Here is an 11182-nt window from a genome sequence, read left to right on the forward strand (position 1 = left end):
ACGTCTAAATATGCCCCTCCCTAATGCAATCCTTTCTACCAAATTTCACTTTAATATCTTTATTTATGGCTTAGTTATGACACTTTATAAGTTTTCGGTTTCCGCCATTTTGTGGGCGTGGCAGTTGGCCGATTTTGCCCATCTTCGAACTTAACCTTCTTATGGAGCCAAGGAATACGTGTACCAAGTTTCATCATGATATCTCAATTTTTACTCAAGTTACAGCTTGACAGACGGACGGACGGACAGACGGACGGACAGACAGACATCCGGATTTCGACTCTACTCGTCACCCTGATCACTTTGGTATATATAACCCTATATCTGACTCTTTTAGTTTTAGGACTTACAAACAACCGTTATGTGAACAAAACTATAATACTCTCCTTAGCAACATTGTTGCGAGAGTATAAAAATCGTCCACTTATGCTCGCTATTCATCAAATTGTTGCAAATTTCGAGCGTACATTTTCTTTACATAATGTTCAAGTGTCAATAAGAGAAAGAACTATTCGAAGTAATAAAAATATTGCTGCCGTTCTGATGGCAATTTGTCGAATCAAGACATTTTCAAGTATTAGGAGTGTCTCAAACCACAATCTGTCGGACTTTGAGAAAGGATTTGATATTGCCTTCGTATAAAATTGTTCTCACTCAAGAACTGAAGTTATTGGACTACCATAAACGTCGTGAACTTGCCGATTTTGCCTTGGAACAAGTTGATAAATAAAACGATTTTTTAAGAAAGGTATTTTCTCCGATAAGACTCACTTTCATCTTAGTGGAGCGGTAAATTAACAAAAACGTCGATTATGGTGCGAAGAAAATCCCCAAATTATTCTTGAACAATCATTACATTCTCCTAATTGACAGTTTGGTGTGGTTTTTGCTCTGGTCATGTGAATTTCTTGCGAAATGATGCTTGTGACACCGTTATTGGAAGAAGTTGATCTTGACAACATCTAGTTCCAAGAAGGAAGAGCGACATGCCACAAAGCACCTGCAACAACCGAATTATTGCGAGAAAAGTTTGGAGATTCTATTATTTCAAGAAATTGTGAGATTGAATGGAGCCATTGACTTTAGCAATTTGGAGTTTCCTTCAACCTCTTCAATCAAATTCAAATAAAGCTTACGGGTCAGCACAGTTTCTCAGGACAGTAACGTTAATGATTACGCAAATTATGTAATACAAACATATTGCATTCGATTTGGTAATTAGTAGTATCCCTGCAAGACGGAGGTAGCAGATTGCACAAACACATTGGAACATTTCCAGCTGTTCGCCACATTCTGCAATTTTCAATTGAATGGGAGATAGCGTAAGTAAAAGATAGAAAAACTATCGACATTCAAGTTTATCGAAACATTAATATGTCAAAAGAGAAAGAAGCGATACTCAAGTTTTCAAGAAGAAGAATTAATTGCAGAAGCAGGGAAAACGCAGTTTTATTGTTAATTTTGACGTTTCAATGGGTAACCTTATTTGATAAATATTTTAATTACGAATAATTCTTTTAAGTACACCTATAGATAGAAAACAAGACGAATCTTTTCTAACTAAAACTTTCTTCATTGCATATTAACAAGCAGAGAAAGTCTCGTAAATGTGTACGTTGCTTGCGAATATAATCCGTGCTAAATTTTATGAGGATATCTTGTAAGATAAATAAGTTTTCTATACAAGAAATTGATTTCGATTTCGAATTTGTTATCCGTTCTATAAATTGTAATTTGGTTTAACATGCTTCGTTTACTATATACTTCTATTATAAGTGTCGTGCAACAAAACATTTACAGGACTTTATAGTCGATGATGAAGCCTCACAGCTATGCTCGCTCTTAGAGGATTCCTATTCAATGGAAAATGGTATGGTAAAAGACACCAAAATTCTGCTAACAGGACATCCCTCCTACATATCTACTAAAGAATCGAGCAAAAATTACTGAAGTAAGTTTACTAAAAATGACTGGACATTGCGGGCCGTAGTATCACACGTTATCTGTTTACGGTTAGTAGCCTTAGTACATACATATGTAAGTATTATAATAAAGTTAGACAAAATAAGGTTAATAAAATTATGAAATTATTTTTTACAGTTGCAGCTGCTTGGTGGTTATACGTTTAATCAAACAGATTCCTTGCATGATGAAAGGGAAGCTTTGCTCTATCGCCTATGACATCGAGATGGAACAGCGAGTAGCGTTGGAAATGACTGTGCTTGTTTTAACTAACGAATTTTTTAAATATAATATTTTTTTCTTTACCAAAATTACAGATGGTTGTGCGATATAAGTTTTGAAGCGCTCTTCCAACCGCATTTAATGAACGTTGGAGGACAAGGCATCGCAGGATTAGTGTTTAAAACCATACAAACAGCCAATATCGATATACGACCGGAATTGTACAATCATATCGTGTCATCTGGTGATTAGTGTGTCCAAATATGATGTGGATAAATTAGCGGTAAGTAATTTCAAATGAAAAAATCTAACAGAGAAAAAAATATTCTAATTTGCAGAAATTTAAAATTCATCTTGAAGATCCGCTATCGTGATGAGCGATATTTCACCACCGCACAGTGGTCGGTCTTGTATGGGACCAGCGGCCAAAAATACGAATACGAGAAGATCAATCATGAATGAATTGCAAACATTTTTTCATCAACACAATGAATTGGTGAAATTGTTTAAAGTGGCACTCGAACGGATGCCCTCCGATGGCCACAAAATCATAATAAAAGCCGATAAAACACCAATTGGGGAGCACACCAGACGATTCAATGCACCAACGATTGATGAAGTAGCCATTGTTGTGGTTGGCGAACAGTTTCAGTCACGAGACATTGTTTTGTATTGTAGAAATGAGAATTTACAACGTATTTCAGAACTCCATCGCTGTTATGATGCATTGCAATACCCCATTTTGTTTTGGAGAGGGGACGATGGCTATCACATCAACATACCAATGATAAATCCAACAACTGGTACATATACATTTTATTTTGTTTAACACGTTCGCGTTCATTTGAATTTAGCGGGTGGCTGCCAGATAATCACTTAATTTTTCCATACAAAATTGAAGAGCGGGAATTCCCGCTTTTTTTCTACAGGTTAATTTTTTTAAATAGTCTGAACAAATTAGGGAATTCCCGCCATTACCACATGAATTTCCTATGCACTTTTGTCGGGATTTCCCGCATTTCGTTTTATTGAAACTTCCCCTCAACAAACCACAAATGACTCGCACGTTAACTTTGAATGGGGATTCCCCAAATTAAATTTGTTTGAATTGCGGTTGGCCTGTCAGGGATGGTAGTTCACGACTTTACCAACACTAAAAATATGCAGTGATAGCGCGGGAATTCCCGCAATTGTTTTATTGAAGGAAACATGAATGACGGGAATTCCCGCAATTTACGCGAATGTGCTAAATATGATTTATAAATCATTTTCATTCGCTAATTAATTTTTGCAATACAGGTCAAGAATCAACAAAAAAAAGTCAGTGCGATGAATTTTAATTCGTACCGATTGATGATTCGCCCTCAAGAAACAAATTTTATTTTGCGATGCAATCAACTTTCGCATCAATATATCGTCGATATGTACGCCAAAATTGAAAGTGAGCGATTAAATTTCATCCGTTACAATCAAGCCCGATTAAGATCAGAGGAATACATACATTTGCGTGACGCACTAATCAATGATGTAAATGTGAATGATATCAGCCGTTTAACAATTTTACCATCATCATATGTTGGTAGCCCACGTCATATGCATGAATATACGCAAGATGCGATGACATATGTACGAAATTATGGACGACCGGATCTATTCAGAACATTTACGTGCAACCCGAAGTGGGTTGATGTGTCTGATTGTTTACTTGATGGTCAGGTCCCAAAAGATCGGCATGACATAACTGCCCGTGTATTCCAACAAAAATTGAAAAAATTAATGGATCTGATTGTCAAACTCCGTGTATTTGGAGAAGTGCGGTGCTTTATGTATACCATAGAGTGGCAAAAAAGAGGCTTACCTCACGCACATATTTTGATTTGGTGCGTAAACAAAATAACCCCTGATATGATTGATACCGTCATATCGGCCGAAATTCCAGATCAAACCATCGACCCAGGATTATTCAAAGTTGTCACGAAAAATATGTTTCACGGTCCCTGTGGTGATATTAATCGAAATTCACTTTGTATGATTGATGGTAAATGTTCGAAACGTTTTCCAAAGCAATTGATTGCTGAAACAATTACAGGAGATGATGGATATCCACAGCATCGTCGACGATCAACTGAAGACAACGGTAAATCAACTGTAATTAAAATTAAAAATCAAGATGTTGAAATCGATAACCGGTGGATAGTTCCGTACTCACCGATGCTGTCAAAAATGTTCAACGCTCACACCAATGTAGAATATTGCAATTCTGTAAAATCAATCAAATATATTTGCAAGTATGTGAATAAGGGCAGCGATATGGCTGTTTTTGGAGTGGCTCCTGAGAATAATCATGACGAAATTTTGCAGTACCAAATGGGGCGCTATATTAGTACGAATGAAGCTGTATGGCGTATTTTATCGTTTCCAATTCATGACAGACATCCGGTTGTTGTACATTCGGCAGTTCATCTTGAAAACGGCCAACGTGTTTACTACACTGCTGCAAATGCCGAACAAAGAGTAGTAGAGCCACCAGTAACTACACTGACAGCTTATTTCCAGTTATGTGAAACTGATGAATTTTCCAGGACTTTGCTATATTCGGAAGTGCCTCACTATTTCACATGGAATGCATCAACAAAAAAATTTCAACGCCTCAACCAAGGCACACCAGTTGATGGTTATCCAGGTATTTTTCGAACAGATGCTTTGGGACGCATTTATACAGTTAGTCCAGCTAATGTTGAATGTTTTTACTTGCGACTTTTGTTGGTGAACGTACATGGACCTCAATCATTCCAACATTTACGAACTGTTAATGGTCAATTGTGCGCAACATACCGTGAAGCATGTCAACACTTGCATTTGCTGGAAGATGATACACATTGGGATGCTACGCTTCGTGATGCATCAATTGTTTCTCCACCAATTCAAATTCGTATGTTATTTGCGATCATAATATCAACATGTTTTCCATCAAATCCACTGGAATTGTAGAATAAATACAAAGATTTCATGGCTGAAGACATTTTGATTCGACTTCGACATCGTTCCAATGAACCTGCATTGCTGCTGACATTGGAAATGTATAATGAAGCCTTGCTAATGATCGAAGATTTGCCCCTTACGATTGCAAATAAGGCATTAGGGCAATTAGGATTGACTCCACCAAATCGTCCAATGCATGATTTATTTGAACGAGAATTGCAACGCGAACTGCAATTCGATCGTAATGAATTGCGTGCGTTCGTACAAACGTATACTCCACAATTAAATGATCAACAAAAATATGTATATGACACAGTGATGCAAGCTGTCAATGACAACACTGGTGGATTGTATTTTTTGGATGCACCTGGCGGCACTGAAAAAACATTTTTGATTTCATTAATACTGGCAACGATTCGGTCGGAACAAAAAATCGCATTGGCACTTGGTTCTTCCGGAATTGCAGCTAAATTACTTGATGGCGGCCGCACAGCACATTCCGCCTTGAAATTGCCATTGAACATGCAAGCAATTGAAACACCAACATGCAATATTTCAAGGAGTTCTGGAATGGCTAAAGTCTTGCAACAAACATCCATTATTTTATGGGACGAATGTCCAATGGCCCATAAAAAATCTTTGGAAGCCTTAAATCGAACATTACAAGATTTGAGACGGAGTTTACAGCTGTTTGGCGGTGCATTAATATTGTTATCTGGTGATTTTCGTCAAACGTTGCCTGTTATTCCGAGATCAACACCAGCTGATGAAATTAATGCATGTTTGAAAAGTTCATTTTTGTGGGCACACGTACAAATGCTTTCGTTGACGACCAATATGCGTGTGCGTCTTCAAAATGATTATTCAGCACGTGAGTTTTCAAAGCAATTGCTGAAGATTGGCGATGGAAAAATGGCAAGTGATCAAAATTGGTTTATCACGTTACCGAATAAGAAGAACTCATTGATCGCGTTTTTCCAAATATTGCTCAAAATTATAATAACAATGATTGGTTACGAGAACGTGAAATTTTAGCACCAAAAAATGTCAATGTCAATGAAATCAATTTCCACATCCAGGAAAAATTGCCAGGTAATTCGAAACGTATAAATCCATTGATACTGCTATGAATGATGAAGACGCAGTCAATTATCCGGTTGAATTTTTAAATTCTTTGGAACCACCTGGCATGCCACCACATAATTTGAATTTGAAAGTTGGTTCATCGATTATACTTCTTCGAAATCTTAATGCACCGAAACATTGTAATGGGACGAGACTTTCAGTGAAGAAATTGATGCCAAATTTAATTCAAGCAACAATTCTCACTGGCAAAGCAAAAGGTGAAATTGTACTAATACCGCGCATCCCATTAATACCAACGGACATGCCATTCGAATTTAAACGTCTTCAATTTCCTGTTCGGCTATCTTTTGCTATGACCGTCAACAAAGCCCAAGGGCAAACGCTCCAGGTGTGTGGAGTTAATTTAGAGGAAGCTTGCTTTTCTCACGGTCAACTGTACTTTGCATGTTCGAGAGTTGGAGCTACAAAAAATTTGTTTATTTATGCACCACAAAATAAAACAAAATATGTTGTGTATACAATTGTATTAAATTGAACATTGCTTTTCTTTTTCATTATTGTGTTAAGAAATCAAATCTTTTAAGCAATCAATTTTTTTCGCTAGTATTTGTATAAACTTCCGAACAAATAATGCATAAGCATACATACATATGCGTACGCATTTGAATATGTCACCAACAAAAAATTGAAACATTGTTCTACAAAAACAATTGTCTCAAATAACAGAAGCATCACAAGTCAATATGGCAGCCAAATTGGCGAAGGACAAATGTAGTAAATTTTACAATAAAAACGATTTCATTCATAAACGCAGGCGCGAATTCCACAAGCGACCTCGCTTCATTCATAAAAACAGACGCCGTAACATCTCCTCTCCGCGAAAGACTGCAAAGGGCATCTGCCAAATATTAGAATATACACGTTCTTAGGGACACAGTTATTGAGGCAGCTGCACAACTACATAACTGTGTCCATAAGAACGTGTGTATTTTAATGCTTTTAATATTTGACAGATGTCGCTTGCAGTCTGTCGCGCTCAGTGTATTCAGCACTTGACTCTTTGACAAAACGCCAGTTTCGGCCATTGGTTGACCGACAACGGAGATGCGAAAGATGCGTGCGACACTTGTTATTATGAATGTATGTACATATGTATGTGGCTCGCGTTTGCTTCCGTAAACATACAGACAAATGTGCCAAAGAAATAATACATTATATATATGTACATACTTACATATATTCCATAGAAATTCTATTGGTGCAAATATGGAAATGATAACGACATAATGCGAATAAGCATATTTCATGAAGCTCATCAAATTTCTTTGAAGAAATGGTATATAAACATAACTTTTTTGAAAAAATTAAAAAATTAAAAAATATAATTAAATTATTTTTACCTAATTTTTCACGATTTTGTAAAAAAATTAAAATTTTCATAATTTTTCTGAAAAAAAATGGTTTATATGATACAAGATAAATCACGCATATGTGACTCAGAGAATTATAATTAAAAGTGATGGATTGCCGAAGTGCTAAACAATTGAAATGGAATCTAAATAATTTTTATACATACATACATATTTCTCGGATACGCAAATTGTAACATGGTAACTTTATTTCGAATCTGTCTACTATTAGTATTTTTGTCTACGAGCGGTCGCACTTTAGAACGCTGCCAGCCAAAAACTATTCAAGATACGATCTAGCCGATTTCACAGGATATACATATGTATATATTATAATGTATTTAGTCTGTCGCACAATTTAACTGCTGTCTAGAGAATTCTTAGAATTAAGTCTAGCAAAAACCACATCAAGAAACTATTGAGATTTCAATATAATGTATTAAAAAAATAATGTTAGCCAAGGAAGTCTAGTCAGCAAGAGATATTTCTAATTGATGTTACTTTAAAATATTTCGGCAATTTTTAATATGTCATGATTTTTAATTCTAATTGTAATCATTGTATTCAGTAATGTTTACAATGTCATCATGAACAACGTTTACAAATTGTTCTATTTTATTATAAAAGTAATCGTTCTCCAATTGCAAATTTTCGTGCACTTTAGACTATTCTAAAAATCGTCCACTTATGCTCGCTATTCATCAAATTGTTGCAAATTTCGAGCGTACATTTTCTTTACATAATGTTCAAGTGTCAACAAGAGAAAGAACTATTCGAAGTAATAAAAATATTGCTGCCGTTCTGATGGCAATTTGTCGATTCAAGACATTTTCAAGTATTAGGAGTGTCTCAAACCACAATCTGTCGGACTTTGAGAAAGGATTTGATATTGCATTCGTATAAAATTGTTCTCACTCAAGAACTGAAGTTATTGGACTACCATAAACGTCATGAACTTGCCGATTTTGCCTTGGAACAAGTTGAAAAGTAAAACGATTTTTTAAGAAAGGTATTTTCTCCGATAAGGCTCACTTATACATACATCTTAGTGGAGCGGTAAATAAACAAAAACGTCGATTATGGTGCGAAGAAAATCCCCAAATTATTCTTGAACAATCATTACATTCTCCTAATTGACAGTTTGGTGTGGTTTTTGCTCTGGTCATGTGAATTTCTTGCGAAATGATGCTTGTGACACCGTTATTGGAAGAAGTTGATCTTGACAACATCTAGTTCCAAGAAGGAAGAGCGACATGCCACAAAGCACCTGCAACAACCGAATTATTGGGGGAAAAGTTTGGAGATTCTATTATTTAAAAAATTGTGAGATTGAATGGAGCCATTGACTTTAGCAATTTGGAGTTTCCTTCAACCTCTTCAATCAAATTCAAATAAAGCTTACGGGTCAGCACAGTTTCTCAGGACAGTAACGTTAATGATTACGCAAATTATGTAATACAAACATATTGCATTCGATTTGGTAATTAGTAGTATCCCTGCAAGACGGAGGTAGCAGATTGCACAAACACATTGGAACATTTCCAGCTGTTCGCCACATTCTGCAATTTTCAATTGAATGGGAGATAGCGTAAGTAAAAGATAGAAAAACTATCGACATTCAAGTTTATCGAAACATTAATATGTCAAAAGAGAAAGAAGCGATACTCAAGTTTTCAAGAAGAAGAATTAATTGCAGAAGCAGGGAAAACGCAGTTTTATTGTTAATTTTGACGTTTCAATGGGTAACCTTATTTGATAAATATTTTAATTACGAATAATTCTTTTAAATACACCTATAGATAGAAAACAAGACGAATCTTTTCTAACTAAAACTTTCTTCATTGCATATTAACAAGCAGAGAAAGTCTCGTAAATGTGTACGTTGCGTGCGAATATAATCCGTGCTAAATTTTATGAGGATATCTTGTAAGATAAATAAGTTTTCTATACAAGAAATTGATTTCGATTTCGAATTTGTTATCCGTTCTATAAATTGTAATTTGGTTTAACATCCTTCGTTTACTGTATACTTCTATTATAAGTGTCGTGAAACAAAACATTTACAGGACTTTATAGTCGATGATGAAGCCTCACAGCTATGCTCGCTCTTAGAGGATTCCTATTCAATGGAAAATGGTATGGTAAAAGACACCAAAATTCTGCTAACAGGACATCCCTCCTACATATCTACTAAAGAATCGAGCAAAAATTACTGAAGTAAGTTTACTAAAAATGACTGGACATTGCGGGCCGTAGTATCACACGTTATCTGTTTACGGTTAGTAGCCTTAGTACATACATATGTAAGTATTATAATAAAGTTAGACAAAATAAGGTTAATAAAATTATGAAATTATTTTTTACAGTTGCAGCTGCTTGGTGGTTATACGTTTAATCAAACAGATTCCTTGCATGATGAAAGGGAAGCTTTGCTCTATCGCCTATGACATCGAGATGGAATAGCTAGTAGCGTTGGAAATGACTGTGCTTGTTTTAACTAACGAATTTTTTAAATATAATATTTTTTTCTTTACCAAAATTACAGATGGTTGTGCGATATAAGTTTTGAAGCGCTCTTCCAACCGCATTTAATAAACGTTGGAGGACAAGGCATCGCAGGATTAGTGTTTAAAACCATACAAACAGCCAATATCGATATACGACCGGAATTGTACAATCATATCATGTCATCTGGTGATTAGTGTGTCCAAATATGATGTGGATAAATTAGCGGTAAGTAATTTCAAATGAAAAAATCTAACAGAGAAAAAAATATTCTAATTTGCAGAAATTTAAAATTCATCTTGAAGATCCGCTATCGTGATGAGCGATATTTCACCACCGCACAGTGGTCGGTCTTGTATGGGATCAGCGGCCAAAAATACTTCCACTGCATATATAAAAGTGAAACTTTTGCCAAAGCTTTTTAAAATCTCCCTCTCACGTTTCCCACTCTGCCACTCCCCGATGGTAACAAATTTTAATTAATTATATTAAATTAAAAGATTTGATAAACGAAAAAAGAATTTTTTTTTAATATTATTCAACTAAATCAGAAACTGATTTTAATAAAATTGAATTAATATTGCATGATAATTTCTTTGACTGGTGATGAAAGGATCTAAACTCAAAAGCAATCGGTTTAGCAAGTCCTGATTTGTACCTATCCGTTAGTTCTTTCATGTATGAAAATCTAGTGCATTGAGGGTTTATAAAACTAATTCCTTTTTAAATTAAATTCGAACAGTACGGCAATAGCGGGTGGACGAAGGTCGGTCTGCAGTTTCTCTAAATTTGTTTGTGCTCTTCATCATTTTGCGATTTTATTATCAGTTATACAGGGATATATGCCGTGACAAATTAATTATTGTCTTCCAAATTATTACTTTCAAATTTCTGCTTATATTCGAATTGCCATCAAGGCCACGTATTCCTATTGATAATAGGTAATCAGAGGACTCATTCCGTTCATTAATTACATTTCTGACGCAATGTGGTCCAATAATTTTTTTTATCTCAAC

The 11182-nt window shown here is 35.4% G+C and overlaps 1 long non-coding RNA gene across 3 annotated transcripts; it reads left to right on the forward strand.

Moving 5' to 3' along the window:
• The first annotated feature begins 804 nt into the window (after nucleotides 1-804).
• Nucleotides 805-10671, forward strand: LOC126765446 (uncharacterized). Of its 3 annotated transcripts, XR_007668402.1 has the most exons (6): nucleotides 805-1476; nucleotides 9461-9656; nucleotides 9728-9964; nucleotides 10028-10145; nucleotides 10207-10394; nucleotides 10450-10671. It is a non-coding gene; the product is annotated as an uncharacterized LOC126765446 (long non-coding RNA). The 3 variants fall into 3 exon arrangements; XR_007668401.1 differs by having other exon boundaries at nucleotides 9461-9587; nucleotides 10028-10394; XR_007668403.1 differs by lacking the exons at nucleotides 805-1476; nucleotides 9461-9656; nucleotides 9728-9964 and adding exons at nucleotides 1653-1729; nucleotides 1801-2037 and having other exon boundaries at nucleotides 10028-10394.
• Nucleotides 10672-11182: the final 511 nt, after the last annotated feature.

Source organism: Bactrocera neohumeralis, unplaced genomic scaffold, assembly GCF_024586455.1.
Source record: "Bactrocera neohumeralis isolate Rockhampton unplaced genomic scaffold, APGP_CSIRO_Bneo_wtdbg2-racon-allhic-juicebox.fasta_v2 cluster10, whole genome shotgun sequence".
NCBI lineage: Eukaryota > Metazoa > Arthropoda > Insecta > Diptera > Tephritidae > Bactrocera > Bactrocera neohumeralis.